The sequence below is a fragment of the Arachis stenosperma genome, chromosome 9, assembly GCF_014773155.1.
Source record: "Arachis stenosperma cultivar V10309 chromosome 9, arast.V10309.gnm1.PFL2, whole genome shotgun sequence".
Taxonomy (NCBI): domain Eukaryota; kingdom Viridiplantae; phylum Streptophyta; class Magnoliopsida; order Fabales; family Fabaceae; genus Arachis; species Arachis stenosperma.
The window spans coordinates 55,827,782-55,855,409 of NC_080385.1; the positions used below are offsets into that span (position 1 = coordinate 55,827,782).

The 27,628-nt window shown below is 40.0% G+C and overlaps 1 pseudogene; it reads left to right on the top strand.

Annotated features, from left to right (window-relative positions):
* The first annotated feature begins 3,373 nt into the window (after positions 1–3,373).
* Positions 3,374–27,628, top strand: part of LOC130949535 (guanosine deaminase-like) — an 82,257-nt pseudogene continuing 58,002 nt past the window's right edge.

The window sequence follows — 27,628 nt, forward strand, 5'->3', positions numbered from 1 at the left end:
TGAGCTGATTGAAGCCTCTCCCTCATTTCCAACAGCTCGGCATAGGTCCGGGTATAGCTCTCCTTAGCTTTCTTGGCCATGTCCTCGGCCAGGTTAGCAGCCGCCTCCGCTGTAGTAGCTCAAGACTTCTCCCTCTCAACATCAATTTCCAACTTAGCAACCTTGGCATATCCAGCTCATCCTTCAAAGCCTTGACCCTATTATATTCAGACTTGGCATCCTCTAGAAAGGCCTTCGTAGCACAGACCGTAGACTCCCGGACAACCCGAGATAAGGCCGCGCTAATATTGGCCATCTGAATACTACTGCTCCATATAAAATCAAGATGGTGGAGGTTCGACACATCGTTGACATTAGGATTTTTGCTAGTAAAGAATTTTATAAAAATAGTCGCGTTGTAGATATAGATTCTAGACCAACAGAAATTCCTTCATGCAAACGTTTTGGTTGTCACAAGTAACAAACCCCTTTAAAATTGATAACCGAGTATTTAAACCTCGGGTCATCTTCTCAAGGAATTGCAGGGAGGTATGTTCTTATTATTGCCTATGAAAAAGGTAAAATTGGGGTTTTTGGAATTTGAGCAATGGGCACAGGTATATTTTCAAAGCAATAAAAATAAATAAATAACTGTAAAATAAACTCTTGGCAAGGTATAAGAACTGGAAGTCTTATCCTTATCAATTGTGATGAGAATTGGATTTTAATCCCACTTAGTTAACCTTTACTAAACAAAGGAAGGTCAAGTGGACTAATTAATTTGATACCTAAAGTCCTAGTCTTTCCTATGGAAAGGCTAGAGTTATTGGAACTCAAATTAATTAGCAACTCCCAATTTCAACCACTGCTTTATTTGACAGCTCAAGCATCACCAATTACGCAACCAAAGCCAAAAGGGTAACAGGAAAATCCAAATTATTTATATAAATAAAAAACAGCAATCATCAATCTGAAATACCTCAAAATCATAAATTAATAACTCAATAAAATGTAACATGGGCAGTTATAGCCAAATAAAGAAGTTGAGTTGAACATAGAAATTCATAAATTAAATTGAGAAAATAAATAAAAGGAACATTGAACCTGTAATTGAAGATGAAATAATCCTGAAGTCATAAGAAATCCTAATCCTAATCCTAAGAGAGAGGAGAGAACCTCTCTCTCTAAAAACTACATCTAAAACTAAAAATTATTTGAAGTCTCCTTCATTTTTCCACTTTGCAGCCTTTAATCTGTGTTTTCTGGGCTTGAAACTGGGTCGAAAATAGCCCAGGATTCACTGTTTGCAAAATCTGCCACGCTGATTTTCGCAGATGCGACGCGTCCACGTGGATGACGCATTTGCGTCACTTATCTGTACTTCCACTTTGACAAATTATATATCAAATTGAAGCCCCGGACATTAGGTTTCCAACGCAAGTGGAAACGCGTCATTTGGATATCTGTAGCTAAAGTTATAGCCGTTTGAGTGCGAAGAGGTCAGGCTGGACAGCTTAACAACTTCTTCAACTTCTTGTATTCCTTCCACTTTTGCATGCTTCCTTTCCATCCTCCAAGCCATTCCTGCCCTATAATATCTGAAAACACTTAACACACATATCAAGGCATCTAATGGTAATAAGAGAGGATTAATAATAAGGAAATATAAGATCAAAGAAGCATGTTTTCAATCATAGCACGAAATCAGGAAGGAAAATATAAAACATGCGAATTGTATGAATAAGTGAGTAAAGAGTTGATAAAAACCACTCAATTGAGCATAAGATAAACCATAAAATAGTGGTTTATCAATCGTCCAGAGGAACTCTCCCATAAGGAGCAATCAACGCTGTGGCAAAGGCCACACCATCAAACTCTTGGCCATTCAGATCATAAGACCCAATAGTTTTTTGCTTCTTGGGAGGAGGACCAGCCGCAGTAGGAGAGGAGGTCACACAAGAGGTTGTTTGAGGCGGATCAGAAGAAGCCACCTGAACTCGCCAGGTCGGAATGATCTTCCTCAGACCCGGAGAGTCAGCTGCCGGCTTTTTCGGAGGCAACTATGCTGAAGAACCCTCCCCCGAAGTATTTTGTGACAAATTTTGGGCAGCCACGACCTTCTTGGCTTTTCGGAAAGCCTTCATCGAATTTGAGGATGCAACCATCTCTGAAGGGAAGCCATGCAAAAGAAGAGCTCGGGCACTACCTAACTTGGAACGGAGGAGAGTGGGATCCCCCAAAAACTTCTTAGTATCCAGGTGAGGAGGTTCCCCCCAGTGCTCCTCCAAAACACCCACAAAGGCCTGTTCTACTTCGTCTAAACTCTCACAATGGTATTTTAGGGCTACATGGTCTTTTTGCCACCATAAAGGAAAGTTGACTCATTATTTTCATCCAAAAAGAAAGGGTGAACACCCTCAATAGCTCGGACTTTAAAATAGTAGTTTTCAAAGTCACGAAAAGATTCATCAAACATTGAGAAAACCTTCCTCCCTTGGGTAGCCCTAAAGGAGATCCAAGAAGTCTTCTTCTTGCCCACTCCAGGCTTGGTCAGCACAAACAAGTAGAGAAAAAGGGACTGAGAAGGACGGACACCTAGTTCTTGACATAACAGCTGGAAAATCTTTATAAAGGCCTAAGAGTTCGGATGAAGCTGTGAAGGGGCCACATTACAGTTCCATAAGAGTTCGGTTTCAAAGGCGGTAAAAGGAAGGATAATACCTAGCTGGCTAAAGAAATAGTCATAGGCATAAAATAAGGGACGCTCTGTCCGAACTAAAGGAGGAAAACTAACTCTCTCCTTAGGGTCGGGCAATACCAGTTCATAATTCTTCTCATCCTCCCTATGCTCACAGATTCTATGAAACTGCCTAAGTTTCTCACAATACTCAGGGTCGGCCACAGTGACACACATCAACATTATAGAGTCTAACCAATTGGCCATACCAGCAGGGACCTTTGTGGACATCTCGACAATGTTCTTACGAGAAGAAATAAAGCAAAGGGTTCACTATTGAAACAACTCTGATAGAAGCAGCAAAGGAAGAAACAACCAACAAGCAACAACTAGGGCAGCAAAAGGGCACCCCAAAATTCACACAAAGCAAAAGAGATCAACACCAGAAGCCCAGAAGCACCCTTTGGAGGCAACAGTATAAAAAATAATGCAGAAAAAATAACGCAAAGCCAAATCCTTAACCCTCTCAAACAAAAGAAAAACACAAGAAAGAAAATAGAAACCCAGATATCAACAACGGAGAAGTAAAAAGGTTGCAACTTTGAAGAAACAAAGGCATACAAAATTGCCAAGAAAGCTTCATCCTTTTAACCTTCAGACTCAGTAAAGATCAAAACTTTTTACAAAAGGAAAGCATGTAAGATTAAAGCGCAAAGAATGACGACAATTAAAGCATGTAAAAATGAGAAAGGATACGAAGCAAAGCACCAACCTGCAAAAGAAGACGAATATGCTAGCAGTAAGCCACGAACAATCTTCACCAAGAGATGGAAACTTCAAAAATCCATGAAAGGAACAATCTTGGAGTGCTGGGGCAAGCAGAAGATGAATGAAAGGAAGTTTCTCTCATTGAGCAAATGAAACAAGAAACTGAAGACAAAGTCTAACCCTTTTTCTTTCAATTTCAAATTAAGCGGGGAATGAAACGGCAACGGGAATTAAAAGCCCTATTAAGAGGCTTTAAAAGCGCTCATTTTAACCCAAACTGATGCACTTGGAAAATGACGTTACATTTAAAGCGCTTCCCGTTTTAAAAATCATTAAAGATGCGAAACTTGCTCGAGAAAGAGATGTACCAAATACAACTAAGAAGATGCTTGAGCACGACTTCCCCAAAAGAGGTCGAAGCTCAGAAACGAGCACAACCTCACAGAAAGATCGAAGCTCAAGCAGGGGCACTATTTTTACCCTGGACTGAGCTATATGGTCCGGGTTGGACAAAGACAAAAACGGCCGACCTCTTGTAAGGTTGGCTCGTTACCGACCTCTTCTTAAAGAGCTTGGCCAAATCACTACAGAGGCCCAAGAAGGCCCAAAGCAAAGGGTCACAGTCCACCTGAAGGCGGCTGGCCAAAAGATAAGTAATTTCACCCACAAAAGATAAGATAGGATAACTAAACTTATCTCAAGGAAGGTCACTCCATACTACTATAAATACACTGGAGCACCCAGGTATAACTCATATTCTAATTCTACAAAAAATTTGCTTAAAGTCCGTGCTAATTTAAAGTTCGAAGTCTCTTGCAGGTACCACCCCCTTCCGAAAATCAAAGATTAGCAGCATCTCAAGCTCCAACATGTCGGACATGGCAGCTCCGACCACACCAAAAGATCTCATCCAAGATCGACCTCACTGTTTCAGGTAACCCTCGGAACACTATGTGTTCATTGATTACCATGTTCAAATAGCAAATCTTGGCATGCCTTTTGCTTCTCTTTATTTTTTTTCTTTTTTTTTTCTAATGGTAAATGACGACATCATTGCAAACATTAATCCTCTTCAGTTATTTGTCAACTTCAAGTCAAGTGTGCTGTGTTGGATTGTAACACTATCTCTTAGTTGGATTAGAGAGTCAAACTCAGAACAGTTCATGACTTTTTCTGTCAAGAGATACCAGAGAGGATTTAAAAATGACTTGTATTTTTTCTGTGTCTTGGATTGTAACAGTATCTCTAATTTACAATGGAAGCAAGAATAGTTGCATACTGATTACCATACATTGGTGTTATTTTCTCTGTTTTACATCAGCTTTACAGGATAGAGATAACAAGTTCCAAACAAAAGCAGTTGAAGAACCATATATAGCTGTTGAATGTGGCGATGGACATCCATTTGGTGCTGTTGTTAGAAATGACGTAGTAGTTGTGAGCTGTGATAACACCATTTTAAGGAACACTAATCTCATAGCTCATGCTAAAATTAATGCTATCAGTGAGGTTTAATTGATAGTTTATTCTTTCGTTCAAATCTGACGACTATAACGTGCATCTAGTGTTATATTAACAAACAAGCCTTAAAGTTATATTGAGGAAATGTTTTTTGAACTTAGTTTTGTTTCGTACATTGAATCGACAAACGTTTGATGTGTTAGAAACAGAATTAATACTAAAATTGGTTCGTGAAGTAACACTTGCACTTCAATATGATCTTTAAAGTTTTAATTTATTTAATTTAAATTTTTAAATTTGTATCTATGACTCCTGTTAGTTAATTTCTGATCTTATTTTCATCACAGAATTGTTAATGATGTACTGAGATAGATTGACCACCATTATAGTCGCCAATTAAAATTTTTTACTTTAATTTTCTCTCCTTTCTAAGAAACTGATAAAACCCTTATGTGAAATTAGAATTATATTTTTAGTATTTTGTAGGGAGTAAATTGAAGTAAAAAAAATATTCAGTTCCTACTTCAGATAGTCGTTAAAAAGTCTAACAAAGTAGCTGTCAGTCCCTCTCAGCACACCATTAATGAATTCTGTGACAAAAACAAAATCAAGAACTAACTGAGTTATGAATGCTAAATTGACGAGACCAAATTGAGTAAATTAAAATTTTAGAGACTCAGTTGAAGAGTGACTATGACTTTAAAGACCAATTTAAATATTAACCCATTAAAAATAACACAACTGAGTTATATGTAATCAAACATTTATGACATCTTCATGCATATAATATAACAAAATGGCATGTTAAGCATATTAAAATTGGTAGGTTTATTATTATTATTTGATCCGACCGTTATAAAACTATCATCATAACTCGGTATTATGTGTCATAACTCGGCAAAACACGCTATAAGCTCGGCGTTATGCACAGACTTAACGGACCATGTACTAGAATCAAAACAACCAAACTCATTAAGACCTGTTTATTGCTCTTTAACAACCGACGATAATACAGAAACGTAACCGATCTTCTCCACTTCATATATAAAGGTACGACGTTCTATTCTAAAGGGACACATTGATTTCTCAATACTAACTTAAGCTTCGGAGTGCCTTTGCAGGTACACTCCCCCCTTATTTTTTGCTCGCGCTCTGCACGATTGGACATCTCTCCAGGAGTGAAGCTCGAACTTTCTCAAGGCTCATAGATCGACACTGAAGATAACAACTCGGCGCCAACTCCCAGAAGCCGAGCCCCCTTCAGGCATCTACACAGGAACAATTGGCACCCACCGTGGGGCCAAAAATATAATTTTTTTCTCTATATCGTTGGCCTCGAGATTATCACCTGGAGCCATGGCTGAGCAACTTCCACCCACACCATCTGAACTTCTTCAGATGGTGACCGAGTTACGGCAAGCCAACCAGTGCATGGCCGAATAACTAAAGAATGGAAATCAGATTGCTAATTTGAATAATACCCAGATAAAAAATAACAATGATCGACAAGAACGAACAGAAGAAGCCGAGCATCAGTCAGGGCCGACGTATGTCTCCGAAACTACTCGGCACGAAGAAAAGCAACCCGAGCACAATGAGGAAGCTCGGCCAGTAGACGAGGATGACAACCAAGTAAGCTCCCCTGGGCCATTCACGGCCGAGGTGATGAATTTCGTGTTGCCCAGGAGGTTCACTCTGCTGACCACACTAACCCCCTATGATAGGTTAGGTGATCCGAAGAAATACATCAAAAAGTTCACCTCCATAATGATAGTAAATGGTGCATCTAATAAAGTTTTATGTCATTTTCTAGATGGTCCTGCACTTGATTGGTTTTGCTCTTTGCCTGTAGGTTCTATTTCTCTATTTCAAGACATATCAAAGCCCTTCGAGGAGAATTTTGCTGGATCGGCCATCTATCTACATGACTCCGATTACCTAAACACAATCAAATAGGGCCAGCATGAAAGCCTTAGAGACTACATGATGCGCTTCGCAAAGATAGCCATGAGTATACCCGATCTCCATCCCGAGGTGGAACTGCACGTAATAAAAAGCGGACTCCGACCAGGAAAATTCTAGGAGACTGATAAACCCCATTTTTAGGGTTTCTCTTGTATAAATTTTGAGGGTTTTATCAATGATCTTTCACACTTATTCATATAAAAATGTATGATTTTGTGTTCCTCTCCCAATTTTGCCTCATGAATGAAAACATGCTTCTTTTGCATTGCATTAGATATATTTTAATCCTCCTCTATTACCATTCGATATCGTGATCCGTGCGTTGAGTGATTTCAGAGATTATAGGGCTAGGGTGGCTTAGAGGAGAGGATGGAAGCATGCATAAAGGGAAGGATTATGAAAATTGGATCTTTGGAATTATGAGCAAGGACGTTCACGCGCACCTGGCGTGTACGCACATGATTTTTAAGAAGAAAACGTGACCAGCGATTTTAGGCAGTTACTAACCCTGTTTTGGGGCAGAGTTCTGGCGGGAGAAGCATAAGAAGACCAAGGATTGAAGGGCTTGGGATCCATTCACTCATTCTTACATTTTTCTAGATATTTTCATTAGTTGGTTACATTGGGTAGAGAGAGAAACTCCCACTTTTCTCTAGAATTTCATTCTCCATTGCAATTCTCCTTTGATTTCTTGGTGAGATCATTTGCTAATTCACTTTTTCTTAGTTACAAGTTATAGATCTACTCTTCTCCCACTCTCAATTTGTGTTCTTTTGATTCATTTACTCTAGATCTATAAATACGTTGTTACTTGATTTGGATTAGTGAATTGAGGTATTTTCACGTTCATTGATTCCAATTGTTAATTGTTGATGATTGTTTAAGATAGATAGTTTAAATTCAATTTCTTTTCCTCAAATTCATAATGTCTCTTATGAATGCTCACCAAATGTTTGATTAAATGATAACCCTAGCTATGGAGTAGAATTCCCTTACTTGGCTTAGGAGTTGAGTTATTGGAGACACTTGAGTAGGGGATATCAATTATTGATTGAGAATTGAGAATTGCTAATTGGCTTGGAGTGCACTAAAGCTAGACTTCCCAAAGGTTAGGCTAGGACTTGTGACTCAAGTTAGTTACTTTCACTTACCTTTTCTCCATAATTAGGGGTTAACTAAGTGACGCAACACTCAATTGTTATCACAATTGAAGGAAACTATAATGATGGAATTTCCAATGCTCACCCGTGGCCAAGCTTTTATCTTGATTGATTGTTGTTTACTTTTTGTTAGCATACATTCTCATACCAACTCTCAAAAATCACAAAAGACTTCCTAATCAATAATGTGCATTCTAAGGAAATTCCTAGGGAGGACGACTCGGGACTAATACTCTCGATTATAGATTGTAGAATTGTTTGATGTAGAATTTGTGTGTTGGTTAGACTATACTGACGATTGGACTTACTACCATTTCTATATTGGTGGACGAAATTGTGATCCATATTCTTTTGTACTTGTATGAAATCATTATTATGGCACCAGTTGAATTCACAACTCCGTTCAACTATCCAGCAAGTGTACTGGGTCGTCCAAGTAATAAACCTTACGTGAGTAAGGGTCGATCCCACAGAGATTGTTGGTATGAAGCAAGCTATGGTCACCTTGTAAATCTCAGTTAGGCAGATTAAATTGGTTTATGGTTTCGAAAATTAATACTAAAATAGAAAATAAAGAGGATAGAAATACTTATGTAAATCAAGAGTGGGAATTTCAGATAAGCGTATGGAGATGCTGTGCTCCTCTTGAAACTCTGCTTCACTACTCTCTCTTCCAATCCTTCTTACTCCTTTCCATGGCAAGCTGTATATAGGGGTTCACCATTCGACGATGGCTACTTTGTATCCTCTCAGGAAAATGGTCCTCTGCGCTGTCACTCGCATGGCTAATCGTCTGGAGGCATCACACTGGCCGAAGGCTACATCCCATCCTCGCAGTGAAAACTACGCTCACGCGCTCTGTCACAGCACGGCTAATCACTGGTTGGCTCCCGCTCCTGCTGGAATAGAATCCCTTGATTCTTTTGCGTTTGTCACTAACGCCCAGCACTTGCAAGTCTAAAGCACGTCACAGTCATTCATTACCGGAATCCTACTCGGAATACCACAGACAAGGTTAGACTTTCCGGATCCTCATGAATGCCGCCATCTATCTAGCTTATACCACAAAGATTCTGTTGGGGAATCTAAGAGATATGCGCCCGGCCTAAGGTAGAACGGAAGTGGTTGTCAATCATGCGCGTTCATAATTGAGAATGATGATGCGTGTCACAATCATCATATTCATCATGTTCTTGGGTGCGAATGAATATCTTGGAATAAGAATAAGATAGAATTGAATAAAAAGTAACAGTAATTGTATTGAAACTTGAGGTACAGCAGAGCTCAACACCCTTAATCTATGGTGTGCAAAAACTCCACCGTTGAAAATACATAAGTAAAAGGTTCAGGCATGGCCGAATGGCCAGCCCCCATGATCTGAGAACTAATTGTCCCCATGATGTCTAATACAATAGTTAAATGTTCTATTTATAATAAACTAGCTCCTAGGGTTTACATGAGTAAGTAATTGATGCATAAATCCACTTCCGGGGCCCACTTGGTGTATGCTTGGGCTGAGCTTGATCAATCCACGAGCTGAGGCTTCTCTTGGAGTTGAACTCCGAGTTATGACGTGTTTTGGGCGTTCAACTCCGGATCATGACGTTTTTCTGGCGTTTAACTCCAGACAGCAGCATGTACTTGGCGTTCAACGCCAAGTTACGTCGTCAATTTCCGAATAAAGTATGGACTATTATATATTGCTGGAAAGCTCTGGATGTCTACTTTCCAACGCCGTTAAGAGCGCGCCAATTGGAGTTCTGTAGCTCCAGAAAATCCATTTCGAGTGCAGAGAGGTCAGATTCTAACAGCATCAGCAGTCCTTTTGTCAGCCTTTTTCAGAGTTTTGCTCAAGTCCCTCAATTTCAGCCAGAAATTACCTGAAATCACAGAAAAACACACAAACTCATAGTAAAGTCCAGAAATGTGAATTTAACATAAAAACTAATAAAAACATCCCTAAAAGTAGCTTGAACTTACTAAAAACTACCTAAAAACAATGCCAAAAAGCGTATAAATTATCCGCTCGTCATATATCAACATAAAAATAACGTTCATCAAAATGGCGCCGTTGCCAGGGAGTTGCTTATGTGTGCCATGTTATTGTTTAGTGTGAATATGTGTATATGTACATACTTGCAATTTCTCTCGATTGTTTGTTTGTTTGATTGCTAGTTAGGATTCATATTTCCTTAATTCCATTTGTTGTCAAGAGCTGTTGATGAGCGGATCATTTATATACTTTTTGGCATTGTTTTTAGTATGCTTTTAGTATGTTTTAGTTAGTTTTTATTATATTTTTATTAGTTTTTATTTAAAATTCACTTTTTTGGACTTTACTATGAGTTTGTGTGTTTTTCTGTGATTTCAGGTATTTTCTGGCTGAAATTGAGGGACCTGAGCAAAAATCTGATTCAGAGGCTGAAAAGGGCTGCAGATGCTGTTGGATTCTGACCTCCCTGCACTCGAAGTGAATTTTCTGGAGTTACAGAAGCCCAATTGGCGCGCTCTCAATTGCGTTGGAAAGTAAACATCCAGGGCTTTCCAGCAATATATAATAGTCCATACTTTGTCCGAGATTTGATGGCCCAAACAGGCGTTCTAAGTCAGCTTCAGAATTCCCGGTGTTAAACGCCGGAACTGGCATAAAAGTGGGAGTTAAACGCCCAAACTGGCACAAAAGCTGGCGTTTAACTCCAAGAAAAGTCTCTACACATGGAAGCTTCAATGCTCAGCCCAAGCACACACCAAGTGGGCCCCGAAGTGGATTTTTACGTCATTTACTCATTTCTGTAAACCCTAGGCTACTAGTTCTCTATAAATAGGACCTTTTGCTATTGTATTTAGAGGAATCTTTCAATCTTCGGATCATCTTTTGATCATGTTTTTATGATTGAACCCTCTTTGGGAGGCTGGCTATTCGGCCATGCCTAGACCTTGTTCTTATGTATTTTCAACGGTAGAGTTTCTACACACCATAAATTAAGGTGTGGAGCTCTGCTGTACCTCGAGTATTAATGCAATTACTATTGTTCTTCTATTCAATTCAGCTTATTCTTGTTCTAAGATATCACTTGTTCCTCAACTAGATGAATGTGATGATCCGTGACACTCATCATCATTCTCACCTATGAACGTGTGCCTGACAACCACCTCCGTTCTACCTTAGATTGAGTGGATATCTCTTGGATTCCTTAATCAGAATCTTCGTGATATAAGCTAGAATCCATTGGCGGCCATTCTTGAGAATCCGGAAGGTCTAAACCTTGTCTGTGTCATTCTGAGTAGGATTCAGGGATTAAATGACTGTGACAAGCTTCAAACTTGCGATTGTGGGGCGTTAGTGACAGACGCAAAAGAATCACTGGATTCTATTCCGACATGATCGAGAACCGACAGATGAATAGCCGTGCTATGACAGAGCGCGTTGAACATTTTCACTGAGAGGATGGGACTGTAGCCATTGACAACTGTGATGCCCAACATACAGCTTGCCATGAAAAGGAGTAAGAAGGATTGGATGAAGACAGTAGGAAAGCAGAGAGACGGAAGGGACAGAGCATCTCCATACGCTTATCTGAAATTCTCACCAATGAATTACATAAGTATCTCTATCTTTATTTTATGTTTTATTTATCTTTCAATCATTAATCCTCCATAACCATTTGAATCCGCCTGACTGAGATTTACAAGATGACCATAGCTTGCTTCATACCAACAATCTCCGTGGGATCGACCCTTACTCGCGTAAGGTTTATTACTTGGACGACCCAGTGCACTTGCTGGTTAATTGTGCGAAGTTGTGATAAAGAGTTGAGATTGCAATTGAGCGTACCATGTTGATGGCGCCATTGATGATCACAATTTATAAAATCTTAAAATCAAAAATATTTTTATGTTTCTTGTTTGAGTCTAGTGTCTAATTTTAAGTTTGGTGTCAATTGCATGTCTTTATTATTCTAATTTTTGAAAATTACATGCATTATGTTCTTCATTGATCTTCAAGTTTTTCTTGATGATTTCCTTACTCTGATCTTTAAATTCTCTTGTCTTGAGTGTTTTGTTGTTTCTCATATGCATTCTCAATTTGTTAGTGTCAATAGTATACAAACTTCTAAGTTTGGTGTCTTGCATGCATTGTTTATTTGATTTTAGTTGCATTTTGATTATTCCTCATCATTAAAAATTCAAAAAAAAATTTTTAATTTGTGTCTTTTCAAGTCAATAATACAGAGAATTGAAGATTTAGAACATGCAGCAGAGGAATTACACAGAAAAAGCTGGGCGTTCAAAACGCCCAGTGAAGAAGGAAAACTGGCATTTAAACGCCAGCCAGGGTACCTGGCTGGGCGTTTAACGCCCAAAAGGGTAGCATTTTGGGCGTTAAATGCCATAATGGATACCATTCTGGGCGTTTAACGCCAGGATGATACAAGAGGGAAGATTTTGTTTTTAATTCAAATTTTTTTTCAAGTTTTCATAATTTTTCAAAATCAAATCTTTTTCAAACCATATCTTTTCAATCATATATTTTCAAAATCAATTTCTTTCCATTCTCAAAAATACTTGCCTACAATTAATGATTTGATTCAACATTTCAAGTATGTTGCCTTTTCTGTTAAGAAAGGTTTAATGTTTGAATCATATCCTTTAAATTTCTTGTTAGCCAAGTCATTAATTTTAAAAATCAAATCTTTTTAAATTGTTTCTCAATCATATCTTTTCAATCATATCTTTTTAAAACCATAACTCTTCAATCATATCTTCTTAATCACATCTTTTTCCAAATAATTTTCAATCTTTTTGATTTCTAATTTCAAAATCTTTTTCAAAAATCACTTTATTTCTTTCCCAACTTTAATTTTCGAGAATCATTCTTCAATTTTTCAAAATTTCTTCAAAATCTTTTAATTTATTTTCGAAAATTCTTCCGCTCTTCTCACATCCACTATTCCTCCACTATTCCACTATATTCGATAAGTTCAAATTCTTCTTCTTCTACCTCCTCCTTCTATTCTTCTTTTCCTCTGACATCTCAAGGAATCTCTATACTGTGACATAGAGGATTCCATATTTTCTTGTTCTCTTCTCTTTCATATGAGCAGGAGCAAAGACAAAAGCATTCTTGTTGAGGCTGACCCTGAACCTGAAAGGACCTTGAAGCGAAAGCTAAGAGAAGCTAAAGCACTACTCTATGTAGAGGACCTAACAGAAATCTTCAAACAAGAAGAAGACATGGCAGCCGAAAACAACAACAATGCAAGGAAGGTGCTGGGTGACTTTACTGCACCTACTCCCGACTTCTATGGGAGAAGCATCTCTATCCCTGCCATTGGAGCAATCAACTTTGAGCTTAAGCCTCAATTAGTTTCTCTAATGCAACAAAATTGCAAGTTCCATGGACTTCCATTGGAAGATCCTCATCAGTTTTTAGCTGAATTCTTGCAAATCTGTGACACTGTCAAGACTAATGGGGTTGACCCTGAGGTCTACAGACTTATGCTATTCCCTTTTGCTGTAAGAGACAGATCTAGGATATGGTTGGACTCACAACCTAAAGAAAGCCTGAACTCTTGGGAAAAGCTAATCAATGCCTTCTTGGCAAAGTTCTTTCCACCTCAAAAATTGAGTAAGCTTAGAGTGGAAGTCGAAACCTTCAGATAGAAGGAAGGTGAATCCCTCTATGAAGCTCGGGAAAGATACAAACAATTGATCAGAAAGTGTCCTTCTGACATGCTTTCTAAATGGAGCATCATAGGTATCTTCTATGATGGTCTGTCTGAACTGTCCAAGATGTCATTGGACAACTCTGCTGGAAGATCTCTTCATCTGAAGAAGACACCTGCAGAAGCTCAATAACTCATTGAAATGGTTGCAAATAACCAATTCATGTACACTTCTGAAAGGAATCATGTGAACAATGGGACGAATCAGAAGAAAGGAGTTCTCGAGATTGATACTCTGAATGCCATATTGGCTCAGAATAAAATATTGACTCAGCAAGTCAATACGATTTCTCAAAGTCTGTCTGGAATGCAAGCTGCACCAGGAAGTACTAAGGACGCTTCATCTGAAGAAGAAGCTTATGATCCTGAGAACCCATCAATGGAAGAGGTGAATTACATGGGAGAACCCTATGGAAACACCTATAATCCTTCATGGAGAAATCATCCAAATCTCTCATGGAAGGATCAACAGAGACCTCAACAAGGTTTCAACAACAATAATGGTGGAAGAAACAGGTTTAGCAATGGCAAGCCTTTTCCATCATCTTCTCAACAACAGACAGAGAATTCTAAGCAGAGCCACTCTAACTTAGCAACCATGGTCTCTGATCTAATCAAAACCACTCAAAGTTTCATGACTGAAACAAGGTCCTCCATTAGAAACTTGGAGGCACAAGTGGGTCAGCTGAGTAAGAAAGTTACTGAACTCCCTCCTAGTACTCTTCCAAGCAATACAGAAGAGAATTCAAAAGGAGAGTGTAACGCCATCAACATGGCCAAATTTGGAGAGGAGAAAGAGGCAGTGATTGCCACTGAGGAAGACCTCAATGGACGTCCACTGGCTTCCAATTAGTTCCCTAATGAGGAACCATGGGAATCTGAGGCTCACACTAAGACCATAGAGATTCCATTGGATTTACTTCTGCCATTCATGAGCTCTGATGAGTATTCTTCCTCTGAAGAGGACGAAGATGTCACTGAAGAGCAAGTTGCTAAGTACCTTGGAGCAATCATAAAGCTAAATGACAAGTTATTTGGTAATGAGACTTGGGAGGACGAACCCCCTTTGCTCACCAAAGAACTGGATGACTTGACTAGGTAGAGATTACCTCAAAAGAGACAAGACCCTAGGAAGTTCTCAATACCTTGTACATTAGGCACCGTGACCTTCGAGAAGGCTCTATGTGACCTAGGGTCAAGCATAAACGTCATGGCTCTCTCTGTAATAGAGAAGCTAGGGATCTTTGAGGTACAAGCTACAAGAATCTCGCTAGAGATGGCAGACAATTCAAGAAAACAAGCTTATGGACTTGTAGAGGATGTTCTGGTAAAGGTTGAAGACCATTACATCCCTGCTGATTTCATAGTCCTAGAGACTGGAAAGTGCATAGATGAATCCATCATCCTTGGCAGACCCTTCCTAGCCACAGCAAAGGCTGTGATTGATGTTGACAGAGGAGAATTGATCATTCAAGTGAATGAAGAATCCCTTGTGTTTAAGGCTCAAGGATATCCCTCTGTAACCATGGAGAGGAAGCATGAAGAGCTTCTCTCAAAACAGAGTCAAACAGAGCCCCCACAGTCAAACTCTAAGTATGGTGTTGGGAGGCCACAACCAACTTCTAAGTTTGGTGTTGAACCCCCACATTCAAACTCTAAGTTTGGTGTTGGGAGGTTCCAACATTGCTCTGAACATCTGTGAGGCTCATTGAGAGCCCACTGTCAAGCTACTGACATTAAAGAAGCGCTTGTTGGGAGGCAATCCAATGTTATATTTATCTATTTTCCTTTGTTATTTTATGTTTCTATAGGTTGATGATCATGGAAAGTCACAAAATCAATTGAAAAAGCAAAAATAGAATAAAAAGTAGAAAGAAAAATAGCACACCCTGGAGGAAAAACTTGCTGGCGTTTAAACGCCAGTAAGGGTAGCAAATGGGCGTTTAACGCCCAGTTTGGCACCATTCGGTGCGTATAACGCCAGAAAGGGGCACCAGACTGGCGCTTAACGCCAGGAATGGGCAAGAAGCTGGCGTTAAATGCCAGAAATGGGCACCAGCCCGGCGATTAATGCCAGGATTGGCAGAAGGAGCATTTTTGCTCGCCACTTGGTGCAGGGATGAATTATCCTTGACACCTCAGGATCTGTGAACCCCACAGGATCCCCACCTAACCTACCACTCTCTCCCTTCTTCACCCATTCACCAATCACCTCAACACCTCTTCCCCAAAAACCCCTCACCTATCAAATCCTACCATTCTCTTCACCACTCACATCCATCCTTCATAAAACCCCACCTACCTTACCATTCAAATTCAAACCACTTTCCCTCCCAAGCCCACCCATAATGGCCGAACCTTACCCCTCTCTCCACCCCTATATAAACCCATCTTCACTCCTTCATTTTCACACAACCTACACACTACTTCTCCCCCTTGGCCGAAACACAAAGCCCCCCTCCATCTCCTCTATTTCTTCTTCTTCTACTCTCTTCTTTCTCCTCGAGCAAACCTTCTAAGTTTGGTGTGGTAAAAGCATTGCTTTTTGTTTTTCCATAACCATTTATGGCATCTAAGGCCGGAAAAACCTCTAGAAAGAGGAAAGGGAAGGCAAAAGCTTCCACCTTCGAGTCATGAGAGATGGAGAGATTCATCTCAAGGGTGCATCAAGACCACTTCTATGAAGTTGTGGCCATGAAGAAGGTGATCCCCGAGGTCCCTTTCAAACTCAAAAAGAGTGAATATCCGGAGATCCGACATGAGATCCGAAGAAGAGGTTGGGAAGTTCTTACCAACCCCATTCAACAAGTCGGAATCTTAATGGTTCAAGAGTTCTATGCCAATCCATGGATCACCAAGAACCATGATCAAAGTGTGAACCCGGATCCAAAGAATTGGCTTACAATGGTTCGGGGAAAATGCTTAGATTTTAGTCCGGAAAATGTAAGGTTAGCATTCAACTTGCCCATGATGCAAGGAGATGAACACCCTTACACTAGAAGGGTCAACTTTGATCAAAGGTTGGACCAAGTCCTCATAGACATTTATGAAGAGGGCACTCAATGGAAGAGAGATTTAAGAGGGAAGCCGGTTCAACTGAGAAGGCATGACCTCAAGCCCGTGGCTAGGGGATGGTTGGAGTTTATTCAACGCTCAATCATTCCCACTAGCAACCGGTCCAAAGTTTCTATAGACCGGGCTATCATGATTCATAGCATCATGATTAGAGAAGAAGTAGAAGTTCATGAGGTTATAGCCCAAGAACTTTATAAGGTGGCGGACAAGTCCTCTACCTTGACAAGGTTAGCCTTCCCTCATCTCATTTGTCACCTCTGTTATTCAGTTGGAATTAACATAGAGGGAGACATCCTCATTGATGAGGATGATGAGCGGATAATTTATACGCTTTTTGGCAATGTTTTTAGTATGTTTTAGTTAGTTTTTAGTATATTTTTATTAGTTTTTAGTTAAAATTCACTTTTCTGGACTTTACTATGAGTTTGTGTGTTTTTCTGTGATTTCAGGTATTTTCTGGCTGAAATTGAGGGACCTGAGCAAAAATCTGATTCAGAGGCTGAAAAGGACTGCAGATGCTGTTGGATTCTGACCTCCCTGCACTCGAAGTAGATTTTCTGGAGCTACAGAAGCCCAATTGGCGAGCTCTGAACGGCGTTGGAAAGTAGACATTTTGGGCTTTCCAGCAATGTATAATAGTCCATACTTTGCCCGAGATTTGATGGCCCAAACCGGCGTTCCAAATCAGCTCAAAACTGCCCGGCGTTAAACACCGGAACTGGCACAAGAATGGGAGTTAAACGCCCAAACTGGCACAAAAGCTGGCGTTTAACTCCAAGAAAAGTCTCTACACATGAAAGCTTCAATGCTCAGCCCAAGCACACACCAAGTGGGCCCGGAAGTGGATTTTTATGTCATTTACTCATTTCTATAAACCCTAGGCTACTAGTTCTCTACAAATAGGACCTTTTGCTATTGTATTTGATATCCTTAGATCTTTGAATCTTTTGATCATTTTCGATCTTAGGATCATCTTTGGACGCTTAGTTCTTAGATCATTGGAGGCTGGCCTCACGGCCATGCCTAGACCTTGTTCTTATGTATTTTTAATGGTGGAGTTTCTACACACCATAGATTAAGGTGTGGAGCTCTGCTGTACCTCGAGTATTAATGCAATTACTATTGTTCTTCTATTCAATTCATCTTGTTCTTGTTCTAAGATATCACTTGTTCCTCAACTTGATGAATGTGATGATCTGTGACACTCATCATCATTCTCACCTATGAACGTGTGCCTGACAACCACCTCCGTTCTACCTTAGATTGAGTGGATATCTCTTGGATCCCTTAATCGGAATCTTCGTGGTATAAGCTAGAATTGATGGCGGTATTCAAGAGAATCCGGAAGGTCTAAACCTTGTCTGTGGTATTCTGAGTAGGATTCAAGGATTGAATGACTGTGACGAGCTTCAAACTCTTGAAGGCTGGGCGTTAGTGACAGACGCAAAAGAATCATTGGATTCTATTCCAACCTGATTGATAACCGACAGATGATTAGCCGTGCCGTGACAGGGTGCGTTGAACATTTTCACTGAGAGGACGGGACTGTAGCCACTGACAACGGTGATGCCCAACATACAGCTTGCCATGGAAATGAGTAAGAAGGATTGGATGAAGACAGTAGGAAAGCAGAGAGACGGAAGGGACAAAGCATCTCCATACGCTTATCTGAAATTCTCACCAATGAATTACATAAGTATCTCTATCCTTGTTTTATGTTTTATTCATAAATCATTCATGACCATTTGAATCTGCTTGACTAAGATTTACAAGGTGACCATAGCTTGCTTCATACCAACAATCTCCGTGGGATCGACCCTTACTCGCGTAAGGTTTATTACTTGGACGACCCAGTGCACTTGCTGGTTAGTTGTGCGAAATTTTGATAAAGAGTTGAGATTACAATTGAGCGTACCATGTTGATGGCGCCATTGATGATCACAATTTTGTGCACCAAGTTTTTGGCGCCGTTGCCGGGGATTGTTTTGAGTATGGACAACTGACGGTTCATCTTGTTACTTAAATTAGGTATTTATCTTCAGAGTTCTTAACAATGAATTCTAGTGCTTCAAGGTGATGTTCTTATCATCACCAAAGCTGATTGATTCTCATCAATTTAGCTCTTGAATGCAATGTCCTACTGAAGCTTGGCTAGCCATGTCTAATTCCTTTAGACTAAAGCTTTAGACTAACATTGCATGATTCCTGAAATTCTCATTAAGAATTTTGATACTGTTCCGATGGTTACCTAAAACTGTAGGTCGATCTCGGACGAGATCTTCTGTACTGGTCGGAGCTGTTGTGTCTGACTTGTTGGACTGGTTGAACTGCTGATCCTTCGCCACCGGAGGGTGGGGGGTACCTGCAAGAGACTCCGATGCTTAAGTTAGCATGGGTATTTGATGTGCGGAAAACAATCCGACACAAAACTCACCGGCAAGTGCACCGGGTCGCATCAAGTAATAATAACTCACGGGAGTGAGGTCGATCCCACAGGGATTGAAGGATTGAGCAATTTTAGTTTAGTGGTTGATTTAGTCAAGCGAATCAAGATTTGGTTGAGTGATTTGTGATTTGCAGAATTTAAATTGCATAGAAAGTAAAGGGAATGGGTAAATTGCATGAAATTAAAGAGAACTGAAATTTAAAGTGCTGAATCTTAAAATGCAAGAAATTAAATGGCAGAAACTTAGAACGCAAGAAATGTAAATTTCAGGATCTTAAAGTGCAAGAAATGTAAATGGCTTGAATTGTAAAGGGAATTGGGAATTTGATTTGCAGAAATTAAACAAGAAAAAGTAAATTGCAACAAACAGAGAAATAGAAGATGACTTGGATTGAATCGGATCTTAAAACAGAAATGTAAATGAACATGAAAAGCATTAAACAGAGGATGTAAATGGGAAATCCAGATCTCAGGACTCAAGAGACTAGATAACCAAGTCTAGATCTCAATGCCTTCCTAGATCCAACAAGAACAATTGCAAAGGAAATGTAAATTGTAAAGAAAGTAGATGAAGAGCAATTAACAAAAACGGGAATTCAATTAAGCAGAGAATTAAACAAGATCCCAAGGTGAGATTGAAACAGAAGTTCTTCAATTCTCCACCCAAGATCCGAAGCAAGAAAAGTAAAGAGTATCCAAGCAAGAACAAGGAAGAAGAGAGATCAATTCTCCTCCCAAATTCCCTTGAATTAAAACAACAATCCAAAAAATGTAAAGTGAGCTCTCTACTAAGTGCACTCAATCAAAACTGAAAAGAAAAAGCTCCCCGAAAAACTTAAATCCTATGTTATTTATACACTTTCTTCAAATGGTCTTCAAGCCTTGAATTGGGCCTTTGCTCGTGATGGAATTGGGTTGATAGAGGCCTTGGTTGATTGCTCTTGGAGTTGGGGAGAGAACCAAAGTGAACCGGGTTTGGAATCATGAAAGCTTGAGTAAAAGTTTGAGTAAAAGTTTGAGGCAAACTTTTACTCAAACTTTTCATATCAGCCACCCCATCCTTGCTGCTACCAACGTTTGGGCCAAAGTTTGGGGTCAAACTTTTGCTCAAACGTTGGCTACCCCTTGCACACTCATGGCGCCAACGTTTGCCAAAAAGTTTGAGGCAAACGTTGGCGCAAACTTTTGCTCTCCAGGGTGTTGATTTGTGATGCCAATGTTTGCCAAAAAGTTTGAGGCAAACGTTGGCTCAAACTTTTCTCCCAAAAGTTTACGCAAAAGTTTGAGGCAAACTTTTGGTCAAGCTTTTTGCTCTCTGGTTCATTTTCACTTATTCCAAAAGTTTGAGCAAAAAGTTTGAGGTAAACTTTTGCTCAAACTTTTTGTCCTCTCTTCCTCCTAGCCATTCCTTCTTGCTTCATCCTTTCTCCAAGCTTTCTTCACCTATCATTAATCAACCAACCACATCAAAGTTATGCTCAAAATCATGAGATATTCATTCTTTCATAATATGTGACAATTATAGCATAAAACCTCATGAAATTGCATTAATTCATCTATGGTTGATTAAATCAAAGGAGACATGAAAATCTACCCAATTGGCTTGCTTATGGCTCAAGAAAGTGCATAATTCAATTGAAAACAAAAGAAAAAGGCTAGTGAAACTAGGCTAAGATGACTTGTCATCACAACACCAAACTTAAAACTTGCTTGTCCTCAAGCAAGAAATGAATTATGCTCAAAGGTTCTTTCAATTAAGACGGATTGAAGAACAACTTGTAAAGTCCTGTGAGTGAAGTGATTAAGTGACAGTGGGGTGAACTCTAAATCATATGCTCATGAAAGGGCTTCAGTGCTCACTAGTCCCTACATCTTGGGAGTCTTAGGTCTTAGGATTTCCATCCAAATGGTATCATGGAGATCTCTTTATATGTAATCACCTTGAAGCAGCTTATAGTTTCTTTGCTTTGGCCTTGACTCTAAGTGTCATGTCTCAAAGCGGCTCTTTAGATAAGCTTGCAATCAATACTCCTAAACCAGTTGGTTTTAAGGTATTAGGTGTTAAAGCACCCCTAAGGATTTACATGCTCAAGCCTCTTTCTTTGACACAATTCGACCACAAGCATTTACTAGGCTAACAACTCTTTGAGTTATTGTTTCTTCTTTCTTCTGCCTAGTAATTGATGCTCAGAGCCTTGGGCCATGTTCTTTTTGCTTTTGTATTTTCTTTATTTTCTTTTGTTTTGTTTGCTGCTTCTTGGATCAATAAATTTTTGAGAATCTCCACAATACTTCTTTGAACTTCATGTCCTGCCTATGAGCTCCCATGCAAGTTTTCATAAGCATGTGATGAGCGGATAATTTATACGCTTTTTGGCATTGTTTTTAGTATGTTTTTAGTATGATCTAGTTAGTTTTTAGTATATTTTTATTAGTTTTTAGTTAAAATTCACTTTTCTGGACTTTACTATGAGTTTGTGTGTTTTTCTGTGATTTCAGGTATTTTCTGGCTGAAATTGAGGGTCCTGAGCAAAAATCTGATTTAGAGGCTGAAAAGGACTGCAGATGCTGTTGGATTCTGACCTCCCTGCACTCGAAGTGGATTTTCTGGAGCTACAGAAGCCCAACTGGCGCGCTCTCAACGGCATTGGAAAGTAGACATCCTGGGCTTTCCAGCAATGCATAATAGTCCATACTTTGCCCGAGATTTGATGGCCCAAACCGGCGTTGCAAATCAGCCTCAGAAATTCCAGCGTTTAACGCTGGAACTGGCATAAAACTTGGAGTTAAACGCCCAAACTGGCATAAAAGCTGGCGTTTAACTCCAGAAAAGGTCTCTACACGAAAATGCTTCATTGCTCAGCCCAAGCACACACCAAGTGGACCCAGAAGTGGATTTTTTCGTCATTTACTCATTTCTGTATACCCTAGGTTACTAGTTTACTATTAATAGGATCTTTTGACATTGTATCTGTACCTCATGACACTTTACACGTTTCTTTGTGTACTTTCCACAGTATGAGTCTCTAAACCCCATGGTTGGGGTGAGGAGCTCTGCTGTGTCTTGATGGATTAATGCAATTACTACTGTTCTTATTCAATCATGCTTGCTTCCATTCTAAGATATCACTTGTTCTTAACCCGGATGAATGTGATGATCCGTGACACTCATCATATTCTCAACTATGAACGTGTGCCTGACAACCACCTCCGTTCTACCTTAGATTGAGTAGATATCTCTTGGATTCCTTAACCAGAATCTTCGTGGTATAAGCTAGAACTGATGGCGGCATTCAAGAGAATCCGGAAGGTCTAAACCTTGTCTGTGGTATTCTGAGTAGGATTCAATGATTGAATGACTGTGACGTGCTTCAAACTCCTAGCAGGCGGGGCGTTAGTGACAGACGCAAAAGAATCACTGGATTCTATTCCGGCCTGACCGAGAACCGACAGCTGATTAGCCTATGCTGTGACAGAGCATAGGAACGTTTTCACTGAGAGGATGGGAGGTAGCCACTGACAACGGTGAAACCCTGCATACAGCTTGCCATGGAAGGAGCCTTGCGTGTTTGATGAAGAAGACAGTAGGAGAGCAGAGATTCAGGGGATGGAGCATCTCCAAAACCCCAACCTATTCTCCATTACTGCATAACAAGTACTTATTTCATGTTCTGTTACTTTTCACAATCAATCCTGATAATTTCTGATATCCTGACTAAGATTTACAAGATAACCATAGCTTGCTTCAAGCCGACAATCTCCGTGGGATCGACCCTTGCTCACGCAAGGTATTACTTGGACGACCCAGTGCACTTGCTGGTTAGTTGTGCGGGATTGCAAAAGTGTGATTGCAATTTCGTGCACCAAGTTTTTGGCGCCGTTGCCGGGGATTGTTCGAGTTTGGACAACTGACGGCTTATCTTGTTGCTTAGATTAGGACTGTTTTTGTTTTTTTTAATTGGTTTAGAGTCTTTTAGTTGAGTCCAGTTTCATATTCTAAGTTTGGTGTCAATTGCATGCTTTTACTTTTCTTTTAATTTTCGATTTTGCATGTCCTTAGTCCCTTTTTGATCCGTAAAAATTCTAAGTTTGGTGTCCTCTTTGTGTTTTTCTCTTAAAATTTTCGAAAATTAGTGTTTGATTTTCTAAAAATTTTAACTTTGGTGTCTTTTTGTGTTTTTCTCTTTCCTCTTTTCAAAAATAAAATCTTTTTCATAAAATTTTTTCAATCATATCTTTTTAATTGCCACTTTCAAAATCTTTTTAATTACTTAATTGATTCAGTTCTCAATTTGCTTTGATCTTATTTTCTTTTTGATTTTCGAATTTTTATTTTAATTTTCTTTTGTTTTATTTTATTTTTTTCGTTTAACTCAAAAAAAAAAATTTATCTGTTTGCAATCATTATCATTTCCCTTTTGTCCATTATGGACATAAGTGGGATTGATCAGTCCAAAAGGACTCTGGTGTCATATGCTAACCCCATTACAGCTGCATATGGGAGTAGCATCTGTACACCTCCCATCAAAGCAAGCAGCTTTGAGCTAAATCCTCAACTCATTATCATAGTGCAGCAAAATTGCCAGTATTCCGGTCTTCCACATGAAGAACCTACTGAGTTTCTGGCACAGTTCTTACAAATTGCTGACACAGTACATGATAAAGAGGTGGATCAGGATGTCTACAGACTATTACTGTTTCCATTTGCTGTAAAAGATCAAGCTAAAAGGTGGTTGAATAACCAACCTACAGCAAGCATAAAGACATGGAAACAGTTGTCAAACAAATTCCTGAATCATTTTTACCCTCCAAAGAGGATGACACAGCTAAGGCTGGACATCCAAGGCTTTAAACAAGAGGATAATGAATCCCTTTATAATGCCTGGGAGATGTATAGAGGTATGCTAAGAAAATGCCCCTCTGAAATGTTTTCAGAGTGGGTACAGTTAGACATCTTCTACTATGGGCTTACAGAAAAAGCTCAGATGTCTTTAGACCACTCAGCCGGTGGATCTATACACATGAGGAAGACAATTGAAGAAGCTCAAGAGCTTATAGACACTGTTGCTAGAAACCAATATTTGTATTCTAGCAATGAGTTCTCTCCAGATGAGGAAGTCATGACAGTAGTCACTGACCCTAATCCTCAAGAACAGATGATTGAGCTTAGTCAACAATTGCTCCTGATGACAGAACAGTTAGCAGAATTTAAAGAGATGCTTTATGAAACTAAAGTTGCTAACAAGAACATAGAACTGCAATTGAATCAAGCAAAATAGCAAATATCTAAACAGATAACAGAGGAGTGTCAAGCAGTTCAACTGAGGAGTGGGAAGACACTGAATACCACTGCTCAAAAGAGCAAAAAGTCAAACAGGGAACAATTGACAGAGGATAACCAAACCACTGTTCAAAATCCCTCTGAGGACAGTAAGAGCCCAGAGAGGAATGTTATTGGCGTTCAAACGCCAGAAAGGGAAGGAAAGTTGGCGTTAAACGCCCATTCCTTGCCCAGTTCTGGCGTTCAAACGCCAGAAAAGGGAGAGAAGTTGGCGTTTAACGCCCAAACTTCACCCATTCCTGGCGTTCAAACGCCAAGGAAGATCAGACACCTGAGAGTGCTGACAGTAATCCCTCTAAAAAGGCTTCTCCAACCACTTCTGTAAGGAATAAACCTGCAGCAACTAAGGTTGAAGAATATAAAGCCAAGATGCCTTATCCTCAGAGACTCCGCCAAACGGAGCAGGATAAGCAATTTGCCCGCTTTGCAGACTACCTAAGGACTCTTGAAATAAAGATTCCGTTTGCAGAGGCACTTGAGCAAATACCTTCTTATGCTAAGTTCATGAAAGAGATCTTAAGTCATAAGAAGGATTGGAGAGAAACTGAAAAAGTATTTCTCACTGAAGAATGCAGTGCAGTCATCCTGAAAAGCTTACCAGAAAAGCTTCAAGATCCAGGAAGCTTTATGATACCATGCACATTAGAAGGTGCTTGCACCAAGGCAGCCCTGTGTGACCTTGGAGCAAGCATCAATCTAATACCTGCATCCACTATCAGAAAGCTTGGGTTGACTGAAGAAGTCAAACCAACCCGGATATGCCTCCAACTTGCTGATGGCTCCATTAAATATCCATCAGGCATAATTGAGGACATGATTGTCAAGGTTGGGCCATTTGCCTTTCCAACTGACTTTGTGGTGCTGGAAATGGAGGAGCACAAGAGTGCAACTCTCATTCTAGGAAGACCTTTCCTAGCAACTGGACGAACTCTCATTGATGTACAAAAAGGGGAATTAACCCTGAGAGTCAATGAGGATGAGTTCAAGTTGAATGTTGTCAAAGCTATGCAGCATCCAGACACATCAAATGACTGCATGAGCACTGATGTTATTGACTCTTTGGTGGAGGAGGTCAATATGACTGAAAGTCTTGAATCAGAGCTAGATGACATCTTTAAAGATGTTCAGCCTGATCTGGAGGAACTAAAGGAAATAAAAGAAATTCTGAAAATTCCTCTAGAAGAAGATAAGCCTCCTAAACCAGAGCTCAAACCACTACCACCATCCCTGAAATATGCATTTCTGGGAGAAGGTAAAACTTTTCCAGTAATCATAAGCTCTGCTCTTAATCCACAGGAAGAGGATGCACTAATTCAAGTGCTAAGGACACACAAGACAGCTCTTGGGTGGTCCATAAGTGATCTTAAGGGCATTAGCCCAGCAAGATGCATGCACAAGATCCTATTGGAGGATGATGCTAAGCCAGTGGTTCAACCACAAAGGCGGCTAAATCCGGCCATGAAGGAGGTGGTGCAGAAAGAGGTCACTAAGTTACTAGAGGCTGTGATTATTTATCCTATTTCTGATAGCCCCTGGGTGAGCCCTGTCCATGTTGTCCCTAAGAAGGGAGGCATGACAGTGGTTCACAATGAAAAGAATGAACTAGTTCCTACAAGAATAGTTACAGGGTGGCGCATGTGTATTGACTACAGAAGGCTCAATACAGTCACCAGAAAGGATCATTTTCCTTTACCATTCATAGACCAGATGCTAGAGAGACTAGCAGGTCATGAATACTACTGCTTTTTGGATGGCTACTCAGGTTACAACCAAATTGCAGTAGATCCTCAGGACCAAGAGAAAACAGCATTTACATGTCCTTCTGGAGTATTTGCCTACAGAAGGATGCCTTTTGGTCTGTGCAATGCACCTGCAATCTTTCAGAGGTGCATGCTCTCTATCTTCTCAGATATGGTAGAGAAATTTCTGGAAGTCTTCATGGATGACTTTTCAGTATTTGGAGACTCATTCAGCTCCTGCCTTAACCATCTAGCACTTGTTCTGAAAAGATGCCAAGAGACCAACCTAGTTTTAAACTGGGAAAAATGTCACTTCATGGTGACTGAAGGAATTGTCCTTGGGCATAAAATTTCGAACAAAGGAATAGAGGTGGATCAAGCTAAGGTGGAGGTAATTGAAAAATTACCACCACCTGCCAATGTTAAGGCAATCAGAAGCTTTCTGGGGCATGCAGGATTCTACAGAAGGTTTATAAAGGATTTTTCAAAAATTGCCAAACCTCTGAGTAATTTGCTAGCTGCTAACACGCCATTTATCTTTGATAAGGAGTGTCTGCAGGCGTTTGAGACCCTGAAAGCTAAGCTGGTCACAGCACCAGTCATCTCTACACCAGACTGGACATTACCATTTGAACTAATGTGTGATGCCAGTGACCATGCCATTGGTGCAGTATTGGGACAAAGGCATGGTAAGCTTCTGCACGTCATTTATTATGGCAGCCGTATCCTAAATGACGCACAGAAGAACTACACAACCACAGAAAAGGAGTTACTTGCAGTGGTTTATGCCATTGACAAGTTCAGATCTTATTTAGTAGGATCGAAAGTGATTGTGTACACTGACCATGCTGCTCTTAAATATCTACTCACAAAGCAGGATTCAAAGCCCAGGCTCATAAGATGGGTGTTGCTTCTGCAAGAGTTTGATATAGAAATAAGAGACAGAAAAGGGACAGAGAATCAAGTAGCTGATCACCTGTCCCGGATAGAACCAGTAGCAGGAGCATCCCTCCCTCCTACTGAGATCTCTGAAACCTTTCCGGATGAGCAATTGTTTGCTATTCAGGAAGTTCCGTGGCTTGCAGACAGTGCAAACTATAAGATTCAAGGTTCTCCTTCTGTAACCATGGAGAGGAAGCATGAAGAGCTTCTCTTAAAACAGAGTCAAACAGAGCCCCCACAATCAAACTCTAAGTTTGGTGTTGGGAGGTCACAACCAAACTCTAAGTTTGGTGTTGGGAGGTTCCAACATTGCTATGAGCCTCCGTGAGGCTCCATGAGGGCCCAATGT